Genomic DNA, 22,011 nt, shown 5'->3' on the forward strand with positions numbered 1-22,011 from the left:
CAGGCAGCAAGAGACCAGAAGGAGGAGACAGTGAAGTGAACGCATTGGGTTAAGTGCTGGCTGCATCCAGCAGCTCCTGTCTGGAGATGCTCTCTCTCCATGTCCTAAAACACACCTCACTTGTTCAGGCCATGAGATAACACGGCCCCACTGTGCTAGCTCAGGATACTGCACAGGTATACTGTGGCTTCACACATTTATATAAATAGTCACTTTCTGGAACTCTCCCCAATTACAGAATTAGCATATGCCACTGGGTACTTGTACAGACCCTTAAAGATACAAGTGACAGGAAAATCCAAATAGAAGATGGGCAGAGATCAGAGTAGAACCAGAGCTGGGTGAGAACCTAAGACAGCACCAGGGATCTCCCACGTGGTTTTTGTTTAGCCAAGTCAATACCACACAGATTTATTGATTCCATATGCTCTAGTCTAAATGGGGTGTGCTATGTAAGGAGCTCACAGTCTTATGATGGAGACAGAGATGTCATAAACAGGCAATGCAGGACTGTGACAGGTACCACAACTGTGGAAATAACAAAGTGCTGAAAGGGGCATGGGAGAGGGAGAATTTAATTCCACCTTAAAACAAAGACTTCAGAGAAGATGACATTTGAGGGATGAGGAGAATTTTGCAGGCAGAGTGAAACAGCATCTAACTAGTAAGTAACAAAAAGAGTTGATTGCCACCTGGGATCTCATATCTAGATCGATTCAGACTAGCCTTTTCCAGCTCCCTTTCAAGGAGACATTTAAGTCTCCAGACTTCATGGGTTGACTATGACAGCCTTGTTCTCACTCCTTGGCCCAGGACTACAGGAGGCTAGTTTCTCTGCACAGTGAGATTTATTTGCCTGGCAGTCTCCCTCCCCAGCTGGGAACAGAATCCTAGCAAATGTATTTTATATAGCTTTGAGTCTTAAAGACAAGCTTCTGTCGTATAACCTGTCTTGTGACCAAAACTCTAGAATTCCGCATTAACTAACACATTAAACCACTCAACATATACATGCTTCATTAATGTTCAGATATGCAAATTCCACGCAGGGCAAGTCATACTGCCCTCTCTCAAACACAACTCCAGATCGTGAATGAAGATTACAAAGCCAGCTCCATCTTCCAACACATTGAAGTTTCTGCCTCTTCCTCTCTACACGGTGGTGTGTACCTTGGTGTGCTTCAAAAGCAAAGTGTTGGTCAAAAGCAAGGTGGTCTTGGGTTCCTACATGTCCAGAAAGCTGACCCCCTCTGGAGGAGAAAAATGGCCACTGATGATTGTGGTTGAGGATTTCTTGAGTTGGTGTGATTTCATTCCCACAATCCCTACTCCAGAATCTTAAGCAAAACAGTAGGTCTGGTGACCTGTTTTGCAGAGAGACAGAGTTTTCTTTCCTATGGGCCTCACAGCGATACAGATGCTGTCATCTGGCTACATTTAATCCCTTAATTTCTACCCAGGGAATGGTAATATTAGTCTAATGAACACGGCAGATGTTTGGAGCCAAGAGCAGGATTACGGCTTGTATGTAGCCTGGGAGTCCAACAGATGTCGACTCAGTTCCCTGACTCACCAGCTGACCTTGGGCAATCCACTTAGCAAATCCATTCCTCAGTTTCTCCAGTCATAAAATGAGGATAATCATAGTTCCCACCAGAGATACTCTTTGTCAGGACCTTTGATGTCAATTTCCACAGACAAAGGGCTGTTATAATTATCCTGGGTGCAATCATGAGGAAGGGAAAAAGCCAGACTGATTTTTATAAGACTTCTCAGGTACCAGTTTCCGGCTGCTGTTTGTAAGTCACAATGGACCATGGATCCACCTTGTCATGTAGTGAAGCAGACTCTTACTGGTGGGGAGCAGAGTGGAAGATGAGGGATGTTTTTTTCAAGCTTCATGGTTTGAGGGGCTACGATGATTGAATGGAGCCTGACAGTCATGCATTCATATCTCTTTTCTGTTGCTTATTTTTTCTATGACCTTGAAAAAAATCACTTAAATTTTCTGAGCCTAAAATCCTTAATCTGCTACTCAAGGCTTTTGAAAGGATCAATGAGGTAGTGTGTGCAAAGTGTCCACCACAATACCTGAAACATTGTAGGTACAAAAATGTTTTCCTCTCTTTTTAAAAAAAAAATTTTTTTTTGAGGAGTTTTAGGTTCACAGCAAAATTAAGTGAAAAGTACAGAAGGCTCCCATATACTCCAGCCCAACACACCCACGTCCTCCTCCTTATCAACTTCCCACACCAGAGGGGTACATTGTTACAATCTATGAACTTACAGTGACACATCTTTCTCACCCAAAGTCCATAGTTTACATTAAGGTTCACTCTTAGTATTGCACTTTCATTGTTTTGGAAAATGTATAATGACATGTATTCCATCATTATAGTATCACACAGAATAGTTTCACTGCCCTAAATTTCCTCTGTGTTCCACGTATTCATCCTTCCTTCCCCCCAACTCTTAGTAATCATTGATCTTTTTACTGTCTTCATAATTTTGCTTTTTCCAGAATGTCATATAGTTAGAATCATTCAGTATGTAGCCTTTTCAGATTTGCTTCTTTCACTTAGCAACATGCATTTAAAGTACCCCCACACACACCCATGTATTTCTGTGCCTTGGTAGCTCATCTCTCGATAGTACTGAATAATGTTCCATTATCTGGAGGTATCACAGTCTATCCATCTACATGTTGAAGGACTTCTTATTTGCTTCCAAGTCTTGGCAATAATGAATAAAGCTGCTGTAAACATCCTTCTTCAGGTTTTGTATGGACATATATTTTCAACTCTTTTGTGTAAATACCAAGGAGCAAAATTGCTGGATTGCATAGTAAGAGTATGTTTAGCTTTACAAGAAACTGCACAACTGTCTTCCAATGTGGCTGTACCAATTGACACTCTCAACAGTGATGAATGAGAGTTCCTGTTGCTCTACATCCTCATCAGCATTTGGTGTTGTCAGTGTTTGGGATTTTTGGCATTCTAATGGGTGTGTACCTTCTCTTTTTAGGAATCACACATACAAGGAGATCAACCTGAGAATCTCAAACAGACGGGCATTAAGGTAAGAGATAGAGGGCAGAAATACCCTCAAATATTAATAAACCCCGGACCTCTAAATTTTACAGAGTAAATAACCAACTGATATTTATCTCACCTTCTAGCCAGTCTGTGTCAATGGCATTGTAATTCCACTCTAGCCACAGAATCCTTGTCCAGTATCAGCAGGCACATTCTGTCTGACCATGCCCAGAGCCAGAAAAGTGAGCAAAAGTTTAGAATTACACAGCCACCTACTTTCCACTTACTTCATCTGAAAGACCCTCAGAGTAAGAGTCAGATTTGGATTGGGCAAGGGTGGAAGTGTTTCCATTTGGAGAAAGTCATATAAGCCAAGACACTGAGAAAGGCTTGCTCTTGGGACAAGAAGATGAGGAACGAGAATGTCAAAGAAGACTCTAGCTTGTCTAGTCTGAAATTGGATCATGACTAACACAGTCTAACTGGGTCAGAGTCCACATGGCTGATCAAAGAGGGTTGAGAGGAAAGATCTGTGCTTTGGTCAATATATTTTGCATAAGGACCCCTGCTGAGATCTCATGGAACACACTTTAATCTCATTTCCCGTGGTGCATTGCTTCCCTTAGCCTGTGGCGACTGCATTTTAGAGCTTATTTAAATAAAATGGAAAGCAGGGTTATGTCTATGCAATTTAACTAAAATAGAGGCCAATTTGGGTGGCCAGCCATTTAAAATATTTGACACACTCTGATTTTCTTTCTTTGTGTCTTTTGTTTGTTGTTTTGTATTTCTCCAAAGTGAGGACATTGGGGAGAGCAAATTCTTAGGTCCTTATTATTCTATGCAAATATGATTTTGTCCTAAGATAGGATAAAATAATTTATCTCATTTGACTACCCAGTTATTTTGGGTGTCATCTGAACTAGCAATTCAGATTAGCGTATGACTCAAGGTCATCAAGGAAGCTCATGATGTAAGCTATAGGACAAAGACATGGGTCAAGCTCTTTGTCAAGGTTATTTGCCATATTGAGTATTACTGGCAAAAATGAACAGCAAATTATAATGGGAAAAGTAACTGATTTTGACTGAAAAAAAAAGAGATGACTGAAATTCAACTTTCCTCAGACCATGAGAGTAATTTGCCAAGCTTTATTAATGGGCATCTTCACATTCTTAGTAACCTTAATTGCTAATTAATTAAGAGATGATTGGATAAACAATAGATTGTACTACAAAATGAAGATAGTGAAATTTACTGTCATGGTGCCTAATGAATGTTCTTTATCCTATTGTCCTAGTAATCTTTCAGTGCCTTGATTTCTGAAGTAAAGAAACCCAAGAGCCATTTTCTGAAAATTAGAGTTAAATCAGATCAACATTAAAGGACTTCTGGGTCAATCATAATTTAATTAAAGCAGAATAGGAAAAAAAAATCACAGCAAGTGAAACAGTCTGCAATAGTGACAAGAGCCTTGGTCTTAAAATCAGAATACCTATGTCTGAAACATTTATTATTATGGTCATTGTTGACAGATACTTTGATTTCCCTGAGCTTCACTTTTCTCCTCTGTAAAATGAAGATGATCAGTTCAGCTGAAAGTGACAGAGACACAAAAATAAGAGTGGTCTCTACAAGACAGAAGTTTGTTTCTCTAATTTGTAAAAGATCCAGAGGTAGACAGTTGAAGACTGATGGCAGCTCAGCTCCACAGAAATTTCCAAGCCTAGGTTCATTCTATCTCTTTTTGTTTCCATGCAATGAGCCTCTAATTCCAAGATGGCCTCATAGTCTAAAAAGGCTGCTGCAACACCAGCCTTCAAACCCACATTCAATCCAATGGAAATAAGTGCATAAAGAAAAAGAAGTAAAGCATCTACACCAGATCTCTATTAAGGAAGCTTCTAGACAGTACTCCAGCTCACATCCCATTGGCCAGAACTTAGTCATGTGGCCACATACATCTGCAAGGGAGGCTGGAAAATTTAGTGTTATTCTGGACAGGATGGGAGGCTTTACCTCTGTATGAAAATGGAGAATGGAAATTGGAGGATACCTGGCTATCTCTAATCCAAGATATAGCTCAGAGGGTTGTTATGGAAGGCCAGTGAAGTAATGGATGTAACATAACTAGCAAAATGTCTGGCTCATAGAAGGTGTTCGGTAACCGCTGACTGAATCTGATGGACAAAAAGAGAAAGTTCCTGAGAATCTTGAATGCTCTAAAGAGTAATAGGAGTGTGCTCCCCTAGAACCCACATATGCAAAGGGATCCAGATTCCCCAGGGGCACGGATGAGCCAGGGAATGGCCTGTCTTTGAACCAAGCTTCTGCTCAAGCCTTTAAGGGACCAGGAAGTGCTAACTGCCTTCTGCAACCCGTTTCTCCTCATCTCTGATGGTACAATTTTCTCTTTCCAAAATCTTGTCTTGCTCCTTCTTCCCCTTGCCAAGATTCAGTTCAAATACCACTTTCTGCAAGCATCCTTCCCAACATTCCTGGCTGTGTTAGGTATCTTTTGCTGAGTTATCATAAGAATTGGTGCATACTGCTGTCATAGAACTGTATGATGGCCACAAGATGCCAATAGCACCCCACACACACACACACGCACACACACATACCCACACACATATTGTGACAATGAGAACTGTCCTCAAACATTTCCAAATGTTCCCTGGGAGAGAAAATTCTCCCCTATCCCCACCACACATGAACACAGTTGGGAACAACTGTTATAGAACAAGAAGGAAGTGGATTTAAATAAAAAATACCAAAAAATCAGTGAAGACCCCTTGACAGAGACAGATAAAGTTACTAGTTATGGAAAACAATCTACTTCCAAAGTTAAAATTTCTTTTCTCCCTCAGTCTCATTTTTTCCCCTAAAAATAAGATAGTAGGTTCTAGAAACTAGTCTGAAACAACTAGGGATCAGTCATGCAAAAAAAGTGTGGAAGTTGGAGTACACAAGGAGGAAGGAAAAAAACCTTAGTCATGAGCATAGAAATATCTCAGTATAAGGCAACTACATGATGATTCTGACATAAACACTAATTTGATCTCTAGTTACTTTAGTAAAAGCAAAGAATCCAGAAAGAGGGAGGTGATCATTGTATTTTGTGCTATACTCATCAGAGCACACCAGGGAATACTGGATTCAGTTCTGGTAATCTCATTTCAAGAGTAACGGGGGCAAAGGAGAGCGGTCAGGATGGGGTCCACTCCATTCTCTAATAATCCAAGAAGCGTAACTGGACGCCTGCTATGGCCCATGCATGTGGACACAGAGCTAAATGGGACGTTGACCCTTCTTTTTAGAAATTGACCTTCTGGTGAAGGGAGCAAATGTGTTAACAGTATCACAAAACATAAAGGGTTATTTTGAATAGCAGGTCTGTGTTGTATGAGGTTTAGGGAATCACAAAATAAAAAGTATAAAGGGGTGGGCTTCCCTGATGGCGCAGTGGTTGAGAGTCCGCCTGCTGATGCAGGGGACGCGGGTTCGAGCCCTAGTCCAGGAGGATCCCACATGCCGCGGAGCGGCTGGGCCCGTGAGCCATGGCCGCTGAGTCTGCGCATCCGGAGCCTGTGCTCCACAACAGGAGAGGCCACAGCAGTGAGAGGCCCGCGTACAAAAGACAAAACAAAACAAAACAAACAAACAAACAAAAATGTACAAAGGGGTGACTCCTGAGTTAGGAGTGCTGTTCTGGGCCTACGTAGAGTTATGTTTTAGAAAGACGACCCTGATGGCAGAAGTGGTGAGATCGTGAACTAAAGCAGTAGTAACGGAAATGGAGGGGAGGGATGTGTTAAGAACCAGTTGGAAGGTAGAATCATGAGAAGTCGGTGATTGGATAAATATGACAGAGGAAGGGGAGAGAAAGACATCCAGGATAACCCTAGCTTAAAACGTGAGAAATGGATGAGATAACATGGGAAGTTTGGCTTCAGGAAGAAGACTTCGGGGAGGTAAGCCTGTTGTTTCCATGTATAAAGGACTTTATCCCGTGAAAAACGTGCTGGGTATGTTTTGTGCGGTACCAAAGGTTAACTCTAGGACCAGGGTTGGAAGTTAAGAAAAATTTTCTTGCATGGCAGGAAGAATTTTCTGAGATGCATTGCTATCCAAACACTACCATGAGTGTTCTGCACGAGGTGGTGAGCTCATTGAGACAGCAACCAGGGTGACACTGGGTGGCTAGCCTAGAGGACATCTATAGAGGCTGACTGCCCCCCTCATCCCACTTCTTCTGGTAGCGTCCTGCTTGTCTTTGGAGAAACACCCCTTCTGCCTCTTGTCCATGGGATTCAGGTGAGATGTTCCACACTCCTGCTCCAAGGGTGGTCCACGGTCCAAGTCTGCACCGCGGAGAGTCTCAGAAATGGCTGTGAACCTCATCAGTGGGAAGCAGCCGCATAGCACAGGGAGGTCAGCTCAGTGCTCTGTGACCACCTGGAGGGGTGGGATGGGGAGGTGGGAGGGAGACACAGGAGGGAGGGGATATGGGGATATGTGTGTGTGCATATGGCTGATTCGCTTTGTTGTGCAGCGGAAACTAACACAGCACTGTAAGGCAGTTATACTCCAACTAAGATATCAAAAAAAAAAAAAAAAAGAAAAGAAAAGTGGCCATCAAGTGAGCACATACTCCAAACCAGGCATATAAGGGTCCTCATCAGAATCTGTGCAGGAATCATAAGGAAGATTTGCACTCTTCCTGTGGAACAGCTATTGTGGTAGACAGAAAATAAGTGTGGAGGTACCCCGGGGGCCAGCCAGCTACAACCTAGGGAAAGTGGCCCGGAAATGAATGCAACACACAGGAAAGCCAAGTGGAGGGGAGGAGAGAGAGACAGAGAGGAAGGGAAGGAGAGATTGAGACAAAGGAAAGAGAGATTAGAGATTCAGAGAGAGAGAGAGGTTAAGAGAGAGGGAGAGAAAGAAAGAGAGGGAGGGGAGAGAGAGAAGAAGAGGGAGAGAGAAAAATCCAAGGACCTTTTTCAAGAGAACCCCGTGTATAGCTATCCCTCAGACTGGTTGTATCCCAAGAGTTCACCTCTGTATCTAAAAAGAAAAAACCTTTTTTGATCTTTAGCCAGCCAGTTTGAGACAGGTTTATTGTCATTTGCCCGCCAAAGAATCCTTATCGTGGACACTGTATAGGAAATTCAAGCATAAAATGAGAGGTGGTTTCCAGACAAAAGAGCAATGTCAATGAAGCTTTGAGACCAGTCTATTTTTATAACAATTGGACATCTTTAGGTTAAAAAAATAAAAAATAATATTTGACATGCTAAAAAGATTAAAATAAACCTGGACAATAATAGTAACAAAGAAACCTTTCATCATAATGGTACTGAGAGACTTTAGCAAGCACCTCCCCAGGCATCAAAGGGGAACACATTTCTCTACTGGTTCCGGTGATTATTTTTAAAAATTATAGTACTTCCTTTCAGGAATACACTAACAAAAAAAGAAAAAGAAAAAAGAGACAGTAAAAGTTTCCAAATCTGGAACAACTGAATTGGAAAGAGATACGTACATATATGATGCCTTTCAATGCCTTTTAGCACCTCCCCCCCAAGGCCAAGAGCATACTAAGTAGAACTGAAACGTTCATTATTACACTACTGGGTCACTTTGAATAGGGGATATAATCTCATTACAAGCTCTGGTAGTCATCCAGATTACAATCTTAATTGCCAGTATAGGTAAAAGTGTAATAATATATGCTTTTTTTTTGGTAACAGCATAATTAAAGAAGAAATTTTTTCTGTAAGCAAGCCTTCTTGGCCTCAGGTTATGAAGACTTTTCCCCACATTTAAACGTGGAACTTATGTGGTGTCAATTCTTGGGAAACGATACAATATTTTAAGGATTTTCTTACATTTTAGCAAAGTCATAAAGGGGATCACTCTCTCCCCTCCCAAATTATCTTTTTCCTCCCTTCTCTTCAAATGTTGCCGTGTAAACAACGTTAGAGAATGAACTTTGGAAACAGAAGCTCTGTGCTCACGTGCTGAGGTTTCGTCACTTTCTACTTCTGTTGACTTTAAATAAATCAGTCAGTGTCTCTGGGACTCCGTCTTCATCCATGATACGGGACTGTAAATGCCTACTACACGTGTGGACCAAATGGAAAAAAAATGTGTACGTGTTTGAAAACTGTACACTATTACACCATTTTTAAATGACTTATCAAGGGCTTGCTATGAGTAGTGTATTGAGGTGACAAGTGTTGTCTATTTTTCACTCTTCTGATACAGAACCTCAGAGTTGGATCTTAAGTATTCCCGAATACCAGGTACATTCCTTTGAGTTAGGTAGCCATCCTCTTGCAGTATCCTCTTTAAAGCAGGTGCCAAGCTGCCATGGAGGAAAGGATTTGAGCATGTAGCGAGGAGTAGTATGGCCAGGAATGGAAGCCAACTTTAGAGTCTTAGACAAGAAGGTATTAGCAGGTATGAATGAGGGTCAGAGGTGCAGCACACATGAGCTGATGATGGAAATCAGATCAAGATGGAGGAATGAACATACACTCCATACCGGTGATAACCCGGAGCTAGGAATGCGTTACAACCAGGGGTCGCTAGATGACAAGAGACACCGTGAATCTGGAAGGGAGAGGAAAGTCCTCAAGACTTGGGAAAGCTTTGGAACCTCTCTGAGTTATTAAACCTTGGATACTGAGGGCCCTCAGGTGACTAAGAACAAGTTCTCAGAGTCATTACTGCTTTCTGTAGATCCCTAGCTCAGGAAAGATCCATGAGACTCAATTTGAATGACTGCATGAAAGATTAGTAGCATGATTGCCTATGACTTCAAATTTCTCTAATTTTAACTACTCTTCTTGCCCTTCCCTCTTTCTGACTGTGATACTCAGTGCAGAGTCAGGATTAAGCACAGCCCCCATCAGAAGGTTAATAAATGTAAACTTAGATCTGTCGTGTGCCATGCACTGAGCTTGGCAAGGGAAATATGAACTGAAAAGACGGGAATAGTCTCTACCCTCACGGAACTTATGGCTGGCTGTGAAGACAGGCACTTACAAGTAATTCTTCAAAGCACTGCTGTTGGTAAAGCGCTGGGAGTGAAGGGAGAGTGGACACAAAGAGGAGACAATTCACTGGGATGGGACTGATGGACACAGAGGCAGCAGCTGGAGGGAGAGCCTGGGTAGAGACCCCAGCCCTCAGGAGCATGGCAAGTGCAGTCAAGTTGCAATCCAGTCATCAGAGCTAAGAAAGATTTTCTCTGGGGAACAGCGTGAGACTTCAGCTTACAAAGGGTGATCGGGAGCAGAGCCACCATGAACGGCCACATCAGTGCGTACAGCTCCAGAGACCTCCATTCATGGCTTTGCAGCCAAAAAGACAGGGGTAGCAGATGTGTGCTAAGTTAGCCAAGGGGACTTTTTTAGGATAAGGCATGGAGGGGAGAACAGAATTGAGCTCCATGAATGTTATGCTGGCCTATGTGTTGGGTAGTCATGTACAAAAATCAGCAATAACACAGCTAAGATTTCCTGACACCTACAATGTGCCCACCTTATTCTAAGATGTACATATATCTTAGAATAAAACATTCAACACATGTATCTTAAAATAGATATTCATTTTTTGTGTGTGTGTAGAAGTATTTATTTAATCTTCATAACGGTCCTATAAAATAGGTACTATTTTATCCCCATTTGACAGATGAGAAAACTGAGACTGAGAGAGGTACAATGAGCTGCCAAAGGTCAGATAGCTAGGAATGGGGCTGGGCAAAAACCAGGAAGTTTAGCTCCGGAGTCCATGAGAAAAAGTGCCTTGGGAAGGGGGAGTTAATCACCAAGGACCTAAGTGGTCCAGCAGAGAAGGGCTAAGAGAAGCATCCCTCCTCTCAGTTTGGGGACCAGCACATTTTGCTGTGCCTATTGGTCCTGGGGCACACAGCCATCCTCTCGGGAATAATGCAACAAAATCCTAATTCGGAACCCAACAGTTCATGAGATCAGGACTGTTGATACAGTGCCCTCTGTCAATCTGGAAAACACTGGAATAACTTGCATCTCACTGGATGCTCCTGAGAAATGGTTGGGGTAGGGGCAGCTGACTGGTCCTGACAGGGGCCTCAGACAGCATCAACATAAATAACAATTCTGAACTGGAGTTAGCACTGGTCAACTGTCCCAGAAGTCAAATTCAGGTCCAAAGCATCTAGTCTATATTAACCTTTTATGTTTCCAAACTGCAACCTTAATCTCTTTCCATCAGCTTACCAATAATTTCATCAGAGACCCCACAAACCTATCATTATTCTCTCTGAGGCCCTGAGGCAAATCATTTGTGTGCTCTCTGATTGAGTGCCCTGTTAGTTAAGTGGGGAAAAGGGAAAAACCTTCCTCACCACTTTACTGTGAGAATTCACAAGATACCTGCACTTTGGAGGTATGTTATTCCCTTCAAAGAAAACTTGCCCGTTGATTATCAGGATGCATGGTGTGTAAGAGGAAATGGAAAGCCAAGGTTTGTCACCAAGTCTTGCTTGCATAAGCCTCTCATTCATTCATTCATTTAACAAACAATTCTTGAGCACTTACTATATGCCAGGCACTGTTCTAGGTGCTAAGGAGGCATTGGTGAGTAAAACACACCTTCAAACAGCTCTTAAGCAGCTCAATGTCTATTTAGAGCAGTGGTTCTCCATCCTGGCTGCACACTGCAATGGCCTGAGAGACTTAAAAAGTCCAATGCCCAGTGACCTCGCCTCAGGCCAATTAAATCAAAATCTAAGAAGGAAGGACCCCGGCACTTGTATTTTTGAATCTCCCTAAATGAGTGTGTTACTAGAGAGAGTTGAGTACCACTGGTCCGGAATGAATGAATTGCCCTTTCCCTCTGCTTTTGGCAAAGCGTTCACTAGAACACTTCATTATAATTATAGGAGACCCCTGGCACCTACAAGAAAGATCCTTGTCATTTTGTCTATGTGAGTCAGGCGGCCATTTGTAGCTTCTTTAAGGCATGAGTTGGAACTCTTGAATTGGAAGCCTGAGCGTAGAAATGAAGTCATCAGCTAGTGAGTGACCCAGCCTGGGTGATGCTTTGGTATCCATGACTCCATGCCCTTTGAAGAAGGGATTCACATCGATCTCCACATTCTCTGTGCATAGCCAAGAAACTGACACTAAGTAAGTGATCAGTTAATAAATGGAGGTGGGAATGAACACATTTTGCTTTGATTTACCTGGATCCCTTCTTCCAAGAATTCTCTCTACCATTTGAAGAACACCTCTTCCTCCTTCTCTATATCCATGTGGTTTTTGATAGGGTTACCCTCCACCTCTTGGCTCCAAAAGATGTCACCTGCCCCAGATCAAGCTAATGTGTAACACTGTATATATACTCTTTGCCTATGACCTATGCCAGGCCAGTTAATATCCATCGTAACCTTTTCCTAGAACAATCAGACATCACGTTTGCCCCTGGTTACTCAGCTGGCATATGGTAACTTGGAGCTTCTGGCTGCTGGTGGACTTATTAGCCATCAACTGGGGATACTCTGGCTGAGAATAAGGTCGAGGCAGATTCCTGATGATCTGATGTGAACAACTTGATGCAGGTGGGCTTGAACATCTACTCTTGATCCTTTCATTATGTGGGTTGATAATTTTCCACTTTTGACATAAGCCTATTTGAATCAGATTTCAACTCGTATAGTCAAAAGAGTGTTCACTAATATACAAGTGAATGAATTATCTGCTCCTTACTCTTCAAGTAAGAAAACTTAAAGGAAACAAGCATGGCTTCTCCCCTTGCCCTCGAAATTATTGAGAAGGATATGGTGACAACTGAAAGCACTGATCTGTTTGTCTAAAAACACTTTTCCCAAAATCTGCTCCCCAGAATATTAAATTTCCCCATATTCTTACAAGTTTAGGGTAAAACTGTTAAAAGGTTTCTATAGTGCAAAGTTTCTCAAACCTTAAGTGTATCAGTAAGAACTGTAGATCTTTCACAAAAGCTGAAATATACTGTATTTTCCCAACTTATTTAAGTACAGGACTCTCTTTTGATCCTACATCTCCTGGGACTAGAGTGTTGGAGGAAGTGTCATTCAAGCTGCAACCTAAAGAATGTTCTTCTCTCTACCTGGAATATATCCCCACATGCTCACTCCCAAGCCTGTCCAATTACTACTCAGCCACCATGCCTCAGCTTAAATATTATTTTTTCCAGAAAGTCTTTAACAGAACCACTACTGTCACTGCCCTCCAACCCCTATAAGAAAGTTAGTTATACTTATTATTTGTTCTCTTATACTCTATACTTCCTCTTTTATGGTATTTAACACAGAGAGTTATAATAGTTATCCATACGTTTCCCAATTAGAATACATGGAGGCCATTCTACAATATGGCCTCCAGTGACCCTCACCTACTGGTGTTCATGTCCTTCTGTAGCACCTCCCGCATTGAATCATGGTTGGTCCAATAAAATATGGCAGAAGTGAAAATATGTGACTCCCAAGGTTAGCCCATAAAAGGCTTTGGGTCTTCTGCCTTAGGTTCTTGAATTGCTCCCTCTGGGAAAAGCCAGCCACCATGCTATGAGGACACTCAAGCATACTTGCGAGAGGCGCTAAGGTGCCTGGCCAACAACCAGCACCGACTTGCCAGCCCTGTGAGAGTGCCAGCGTGGACGGAGATCTTCCAGTTAAGACTTCAGAAGAATGAGGCTCCAGCCAGCATCTGACTACAATCCAGTGAGAGACTACAAAAGAGGTCTGTCCAGCTGAGTCTTTCCCAAATTTCTAACCTACAGAAACCATGAGACTCTAAATTCCTGAAAACTGAATTGCTTGGTATTGTGTCACACTCTCCCCAACACACATGCATAGGGCGCACACACACACACACGCACACACATACACACACACATGCACACACACAATACAAGGATCCTAATTACAGCACTGGAAACATAGAAGGCCCTCAACATTATAAAATGGATAACTAGTAAACTAATGAATAATATAAATTCTCTCTCTCCCTGTGTATATATATGTACATAAATATATACAGCTGTAGGGGCTGGCAGATCATTTGGATTATGAAATAAGAGAGGAGAAACACTCCTTCTAAGTTATTCAATACGTAAGTCCTTATAAGTCTCTCAAGTAACAATTCAAATACCTCACTGTGACAATGGCCCCAAACTGGGAAGTTTGGGAGCCCTGGTGCTAGCATTAGAGCAGCACAGTTTCAGGCAAGTGTCAAAACCTCCCTTGATCTCAGCCTCCTGTGTAGGAAACAAAGGAGTTAGACTAAGGTATTTTCAAAGTTCTTGTCAACTGTAACTTCCAAAGATGCCAAGATAGTGAGCTTGGTGAAGGTCTGGTACAAACAGAGCAAGGTGGGAACGGAACTCAGCTTGGCTTACCCAGGGGCCTTTTGTGACAGAACCGAGGAAGGAAGACTATGCCACCTGCTGAAATCCTGTCTGGGACTGGATTTCATTCTCGGATTGGGCAGAGCTGATAGGTCTCTAGTCTTTAGGGAGCAGGTAGAAGCTGTCAGGACGATTGTCAGAGCTCTGGAGCACGCCACCATCCCAGGATTGTTCTGGTGGTGGTGTGGGTCTTTGGTCATGGAGATGGTGGTGATATGGTCATCCACAGTCTCTGGAGCCTTAAGTCTCGGGGTCAGTCCTCAAAGAAAGGCTCCTGCCAATGGTCTCACATAGTCAGCTCTTAACAGATACAACAGCTGCTTTCTAAGAACACAGTGTAGTTTTAGGCAGTCTGCCTAGAAATTCTTTTGCACTGAATTCCTGGAAGAGGCTCCTTGATTTTCTCCACGCCCAAGACTCAGAGGAGCCCAGTTGGCCAGAAAGCCAAGAACAACCACACGCTGCACCCGAGGTGATGGCATCTGTACGACCCAGGCTCTTGTGGGAGCGGAAGGGGCTGTTCTGCAAGGACCTGGTGAATGCAACAAAGGGAAGAAGAGACCACCATTCTGGCTTCATATTACGCTGGGAGAGTACAGTGGGGACTGCAGTTGGGTAGATAATGTTTGCTGAGTACTTGCCTTTTATCAGGTATGTTTCACCTGTATCTCATTTAATTCTTCTAAGAGTCCTGAAAGGTATGCATATTTTTAATTCATTTTATGGTTCATAGAACATTGGGTCGAGTATCCAGGATGGTCTGGTACCAGTCCAAGTCTTCCTTCACCACTAGGCTATCTTGCCTCCTAAACAGAGTCACTGAGGGTGTGAGTGCATGTGTGTGTATACATGTGTCATAGAGGAAAGGGTAGAAAAGTAAATACATTCTAGAGCAGGGGCTGGCAAACTATGGCCCATGGGCCAAATCCAGCATGCCACCTGATTTGGTAGAGTTTTATTAGAACACTGCCATGCTCATTGATTTACATATTGTCTATGGCTGCTTCCACACTACCGTACTTGAATCAAGTAGTGCAACAGAGACCATATGGTCTGCAAAGCCTAAAATATTGACCATCGTGCCCTTTAGAGAAAATGTTTGCAGGCTCCTGCTCTCTAAGGCCATGGTAATATACGGCATTATGGCAACTGCAGGTCTGAGACTAGAAATATATAATTAAATTTTCTAGAGAACCTTGCTAAAATACTAAAAAGAATTTGTAAGTTACCAAATAATATTCACAATTAACATCCATTTTCAGGACAAATAGGGCCACCATAGTTCCTGTATTTGGGAAACAACTAATAGAGCTGAAGCTATCAGTAAACTAAAACCAGACATTAAGTGGAGATCCATCGTAAGTAAAGTAACTCTCCGAAGCGTTAAGTCTCACACCAAGACCTGAAGGAGTCAGTGGCATATTAATTCAAAAGAGCTGCCCCCCAACCCATTCTGTGTGGCGATTGAACCAGTCACTAAGGCAAGAAAAAATGCTGATGAGGCTGAATCAGTGGTAAGTGTCCCACTGCCCAATCACCCTCCTTCCCACGACCAGCCTGCAAGCTTGGAGCACGAAGCCTTTCATTAGAAGTCTTGAGATCAAAGTGCAAGGGAAGGGGGGATATCAAAGTTTGGAACTACTGAAGGACTCCAGAGATCAACATCATTCAGCAGAAATAGGAGCTCTGAGAAGGTGAGTGACTTGCCCAAAGTCATGTGGCCATGATGGGACAGAAGTTATCACCCACATCCCCAAAGCCCAGAGCAGATCTTGCTCCAGTGTGAGTCTGAGCAGTGAGCGAACAAGAGACTTCTCACTGGCATCCTGATCTCTGCCCTAAAAGGACAATACAGGCCTGGATCAGTGTTTCCCAACCTTCAGACATTTCTGAAACACCTTTACAATTTTGACGGGTCTGTGACCTGCACATACTAGCATTGACTTCATATATTTAATTGAGTCACTTTTGTTTTAATTTACTGTACAAAGAAACTATACCATTTCCATAAATGGAAAATCAGTGTCAGTTACCCTAAATAGAAAATACTATGTGGCTATAACAATGTTATTCAATTCGAGGTAGATAACACGGTTCGCCCTGTTCCTGAACCCTCTTCTTTCTTCCTGTAGAAAGAATGGAGCAAATGTTGGAAAGGTTTTAGGAACAACACCAAACTGAGACTCTCTCCAGAAGGATAGAAAGAGAATTTTAAAAAGAGTAATTTTCTCAAAATCTCATACCATTAGTAGTAGTCTCCCCAGATATTTGGGAAACACTGAAACCAGACAATCTGATTTCATGAGAATTACAAAGCCAGCCAAAGAGTTGGGCATAGCGGGTAGAAAATAAGAAAGAAAGATCCCCTTCCTAAAAGGGACTAAATCCCTGTAGCTTCCTTGTTGGAGTCTCATGCATAGCAGACACGTGATCGCTATTTGTTAGCCCCAATGGAAATGGCACTGTATGTACTTGAGTTGGATATCAGAGTCAGACCTGAATTTGGGTCCTGATTACCATTTTTTGACTGCACGACTTTGGGTGGGTTATGTATCCTCTCTGAGTCTGTTTTCTTGTGTATTAAAAGAATAGGCAGATTTGCAGCAACATGGATGGACCTAGAGATTATCATCCTAGTGAAGTCAGTCAGACAGAGAGAGAAAAGTATCATATGATATCACTGATATGTGGAGTCTAAGAAAATGATGCAAATGAACTTCTTTACAAAACAGAAACAGACTCGCATAGAAAACACATAGAAACTCACATAGAAAACAAACTCATGGTCACCAAAGGGGAGCAAGGAGGGAGGGATAAATTAGGAGTTTGGGACTGACATTTTCACACCACTATATATAAAATAGATAAAGAACAAGGACCTACTGTATAGCACAGGGAATTCTACTCAGTATTCTGCAGTAACCTATATGGAAAAAGAATCTGAAAAACAATAGATATATGTATTTGTATAACTGAATCACTTTGCTGTACACCTGAAACTAACACAATATTGTAAATCAACTATACTCCAATATAAAATTAAATTTAAAAAATAATAATAAAAAAAGAAAAAACAGGCAGGAGTAATTAACGATAGCTATTAGACAGAATTAAATAGATAGCATATGAGAAAGTGCCTGATATATAGGTGGCACCCAGTAAGGTAATTTTCCTTCCTTCTCCTTGTGCTTTCCCAGCCAGAATGGATTTCTCCTGTTTTTGAACTCCCTCAATACTATCTTTCCTTACCTGTTCTTAGAGCCCTTAACAAATGAGACATGTTCTAATTTTGAAAATGATTTAGCTATTTTCTGAGACAAGCAAAAACATCCAAAAACCCTCTTCCTAAAAGTTCCACAAGCTGTCCAGTTACGAGACTGGGTTCTGTAGTTTGGGTCTGAGGATCCCTGACTGCTTCTGACCACCCTACAGTGCCCACCCTCATGGAATTCTAAGGGACTGAAAGAGAATATTTCTTTGCATCTTGAGTGTAGGCCAAGCTCAGCTCTAGGGACTATATATATATTCTGTATTATTTAATATTCAACATAACTTTCAACAATAACGTTGAAACTTTATTCCCATTTTAGAGATGGAGAAAACAAGGCCCAGACATATTAAGTAATTTACTCAGGGTCACAGACTTTGTAGTGGGCAGAGTAGAGTTTGGACAGAAGTGTGTTTGATGTCACAGCTCTCTTCTTCCTTCTCTACCACAGAATAGCTGAATTTTGTCTCCTTCACAATCTCCATTGTCCTGTCAGAGATCGAGCCCCTGCTTCCCGGCTAATGAGAATAATTGGTCCTCATCCCCTTCAGCACATCCTTTCATGTGTCTGAGCACCTCACCTGGCTCAGTCTTTTCTGTAGACCCATGAGGCCCATCTTTCTCAACCTCCTCACATAAATCCAACTCCCCAACCCTTTTGTCACTCTCTACTGCTCTCCTTTTAACTGGTTCCAATCTCTCAGTGTCTGCCAGAGTGTCCAGGACCAAAGGCTGTCTGCCAGGAGATCCGAAGCCATGGCAGCATTGAGTTGAGCTGTTACCTGGCGCATCGTGAACACGTGTCTCACTGATTCCAGCAATGAGAAGGTGTCAATTCATGGTTCAAGGTAAAAAGAGAGAGCATGTGGGAAACCTTGAAGAAGTGAAGAGTGCCACTCAAGCGGTGGCAAGAAAGGTAGATAGAGGTAAGCTGTCTTGGGCACAAGTGTGAACATGGAACTCAAATCCATGCAGCAAAAGCATCGAATGCTGAGTAAGCAGAAGGCATGTTCTAGGCACAAAGATGAGCAGAATTGAGATATAAAGAAGAATAGAAGACCTATCCCTTCCCTTAAGGAACTCACTGTCCAGCTCTCCACCGGCCAACATGGAAGCCACTTGCCACAGGTGGTTAGGAGTACCTAAAATGTGGCTGGTTGAAATGGAGATGTGCTGTAAAATATACACCAAAGTTTGAAGACTTAAGATGAAAAAAATATGTGAAATTTTTACACTGATTACTGGTTGAACTGATTCATATTTTTAACATATTGGGTTAAATTAAAAATATTGTTAAAATTAATTTCATCTATTTCTTTTTACTTTTTTTATATGAGGCTACTAGAGAATCTCAAATTGCATGTGTGGCCTACATTTTATTCCTGTTGGACAGTACTGGTCGATTCAGCAAGGTGGGCATGGCATCAACACACAAAGCTAGTCAAATGGTGACGCATATTGAACTAGACACAATTCCCTATCATGGGGGGAGGGGCAGCACTCCAAGAGGGGAAAGTAGAGCCATCACTTATTTACACAGTTCACATCGTTTCCACGACATCCATTTCCTGCCAAGTTTTTTTTTTAACCCTTTTCTATTTCCCTTACATATGGTTAGATCAGAGAATAAATTCTTTGTGCACAAGATGACATTGTCTCCCATTTTCCAGTCACCCACCACCACCTCCCAGAAGTTACTACAACCCTAGGCACAGAAGGAATGGCTGTAGAAGTGGATGTGACTCCAACACGTGTTTATCTAGGTCCTACTCCCCATGAGCCAGTTTCTGTGTGGACAAGTATCTGAATAGTAGAGAAAGCCTGTTGATCTGAATGTAGAAGGAATAGAAACAGGGATATTATCAAAGAGAGAGGCAGGAACATTTACTGCTTACTATACATCAGCCTCTTAGCTGGGTGCTTAATGTATAATAGCTGACATGGGCTTTAAAATAAACCCTTTAAGAAAGCTAATCTTCTCCTATTTTACAGATGAGGAAACTGAGGTCCTAGAGGTTACACAACTGCCCTAAGTTGATGCGGTTAATAAGAGGGCGGGGCTGAGAAGAGATCGTGTCTGCCTGACTTCAAAGCTCAGAAATTTTCCACGATGAAACACTCCACACAAGGATTTCAGCTTCTACTTTGGATAATACTGCTGACTATTGTACAGAGCAATTTGTCCGAGTGTTTGGGGGATAGGTGTTGTGTAAGTACCCACATCCTCTCTATAGAGGGAAAATCCAGAGGGATACAGGCCGGATGACTCTGCACCTGCCAAAGAGAAGACTGCCTTTGTGACTCCAAACTGGGTCTTATCCCATAGGTTCACGCTGTTTAGACTCCCAAACCCGTAACCCAAGACTTGGAAACCAGACAGTGGAGGAGGGAGGAAAAGAATATTTTTGTAATTTTGCTACAAGAACTTTCCAAGAGCTATTTCGGGAGGTAGGGGGTGTTGACACCAGGCTGTCAGAGAGAGAACAGGGAAGAACTCTAATTTGGAAACATTTTACACTGTGTGCTTGACAATGCATGCTACGTGTCAAAAAAAAAACAACAGTGACAGAGGCTCAGACCGTGTAACTGAATACGGGCTGGTTCATCGGCGGCCTGGTTAGCACAATAATCCCACCTAACAAAAGGTGATGTGGGGTATTGGTTGTTGGGATTCAAATCCCAGCTTTGCCACTTGCTATCCAAGTGACTTTGAATAAATCAAGCTCTGTGTATCTCATTTCCTCACCTAGAAAATGTGGGCAGTAATGCTCTCTGTCTCATGGAGTCATTATGAGACTTAATTCAAGTTCATATACACGATGCGTGTTCAACAGTTGAAGTGGTAGCTATTAATCTTATCATCATTTTTAGTGGGCTATCTCAGCAGGTAGCTCTGTTACAGTATACGCAACAAAGGCAGGGTAAAACTAGGGTAATGCTATTCAAAAACACATTCTCTTCACACCAATGTATGAAAGTGATGAGATTTTGTTCTTATGTCTACAGTAAGGAAAGAAGTAGAAAATGTTGGTAGACTATGAAGAAGACCAACGAAGGCATGAAGGGACAAGAAACCAAAGAAAGGAGTTATTAAGAATGTAAACCGTGGGCTTCCCTGGTGGCACAGTGGTTAAGAATCCACCTGCCAATGCAGGGGACATGGGTTCGAGCCCTGGCCTGGGAAGACCCCACGTGCCATGGAGCAATTAAGCCCATGTGCCACAACTACTGAGCCCAGGTGCTGCAACTATTGAAGCCCGCAAGCCTAGAGCCCATGCTCCGAAACAAGAGAAGCCACCGCAATGAGAAACCCATGCACTGCAACGAAGACCCAACACAGCCAAAAATAAAATAAATTAATTTAAAAAAAAACAGAATGTAAACTTTACATACGATGGGCTGTCACATTCTCTAAGTTAGTGTGATCACAATCTTTCCCCATCTCCATAACCCTTTTGGTTCTTCTTTCCCCTATACAACATACTTTGAAATGATGTATCCAATAAATCCTTATTAAGTAATAATTACAGACCTCAGTATCATGTGTTACTTAGAGACGGGACTAACTGCCCAACAGAGCTCCTGAAAAGATTGAAAGCACCATGTTATCTCGAGTTGATAGAATTCTCTTCTGAAGGATAGTGCGGTAGTGTGAACAGGACAAAATGCTCAGTGGGTTCTTCAAGAACCTGAAGCCAATTAAATCCATCACGAAAAGCAGGCTGAAATAAGAGTGTCAGGAATCACCATATCTGGAGCTATTTCTCTTTCCTTGTTTTGTCAGAAAGAGCTCAGACGTGAAGCTCAGAGTAATTGCAGAGCTGGACAACAATTTTCAGATTGATGGTGTTTGGGCCCTAAGCTATAACTATTTAACAGGCAGTATCTGCACTGAAAAGCTATTTTCTTATAAAGTAATTTTATATTACATCTTGCTTGTTTTTAGCACTTATGAGAAAGATAAACAGAGGAGGGAACAAAAAAGAAATCACACTCTCATCATTGTTCCCTCCAAGGATGTGTATGCCTCTTCTGCATGATTGGCGTTCAGTGGACAAATGGGAATTTCTTCAATGCAGTACCACCACGGCCACTCATCACAGCGTGGCCGTAAAATGTTCCATTTCACCATGTGTAAAACGAGGCTAAAAGCTCTCGCTCTTGTTATAAGGTTTGTGGATGAGGTCTGCACCTCCAGTTTGTGCTTATTCTTTCCCTCTCTGAGAGCTACAACTAAACAAACAAACAAACAACAAAGCAATCCTG

General features: G+C 42.2%; 1 long non-coding RNA gene across 1 annotated transcript; it reads left to right on the top strand.

Moving 5' to 3' along the window:
* Positions 1–553: 553 nt before the first annotated feature.
* LOC109549434 (uncharacterized) lies at positions 554–21,248 on the top strand. Its single transcript, XR_012327355.1, has 5 exons — positions 554–664; positions 3,025–3,078; positions 13,594–19,157; positions 19,738–19,954; positions 20,752–21,248. It is a non-coding gene; the product is annotated as an uncharacterized lncRNA (long non-coding RNA).
* The last annotated feature ends 763 nt before the right edge of the window (positions 21,249–22,011 follow it).

The sequence above is a fragment of the Tursiops truncatus genome, chromosome 17, assembly GCF_011762595.2.
Source record: "Tursiops truncatus isolate mTurTru1 chromosome 17, mTurTru1.mat.Y, whole genome shotgun sequence".
Taxonomy (NCBI): Eukaryota; Metazoa; Chordata; class Mammalia; order Artiodactyla; family Delphinidae; genus Tursiops; species Tursiops truncatus.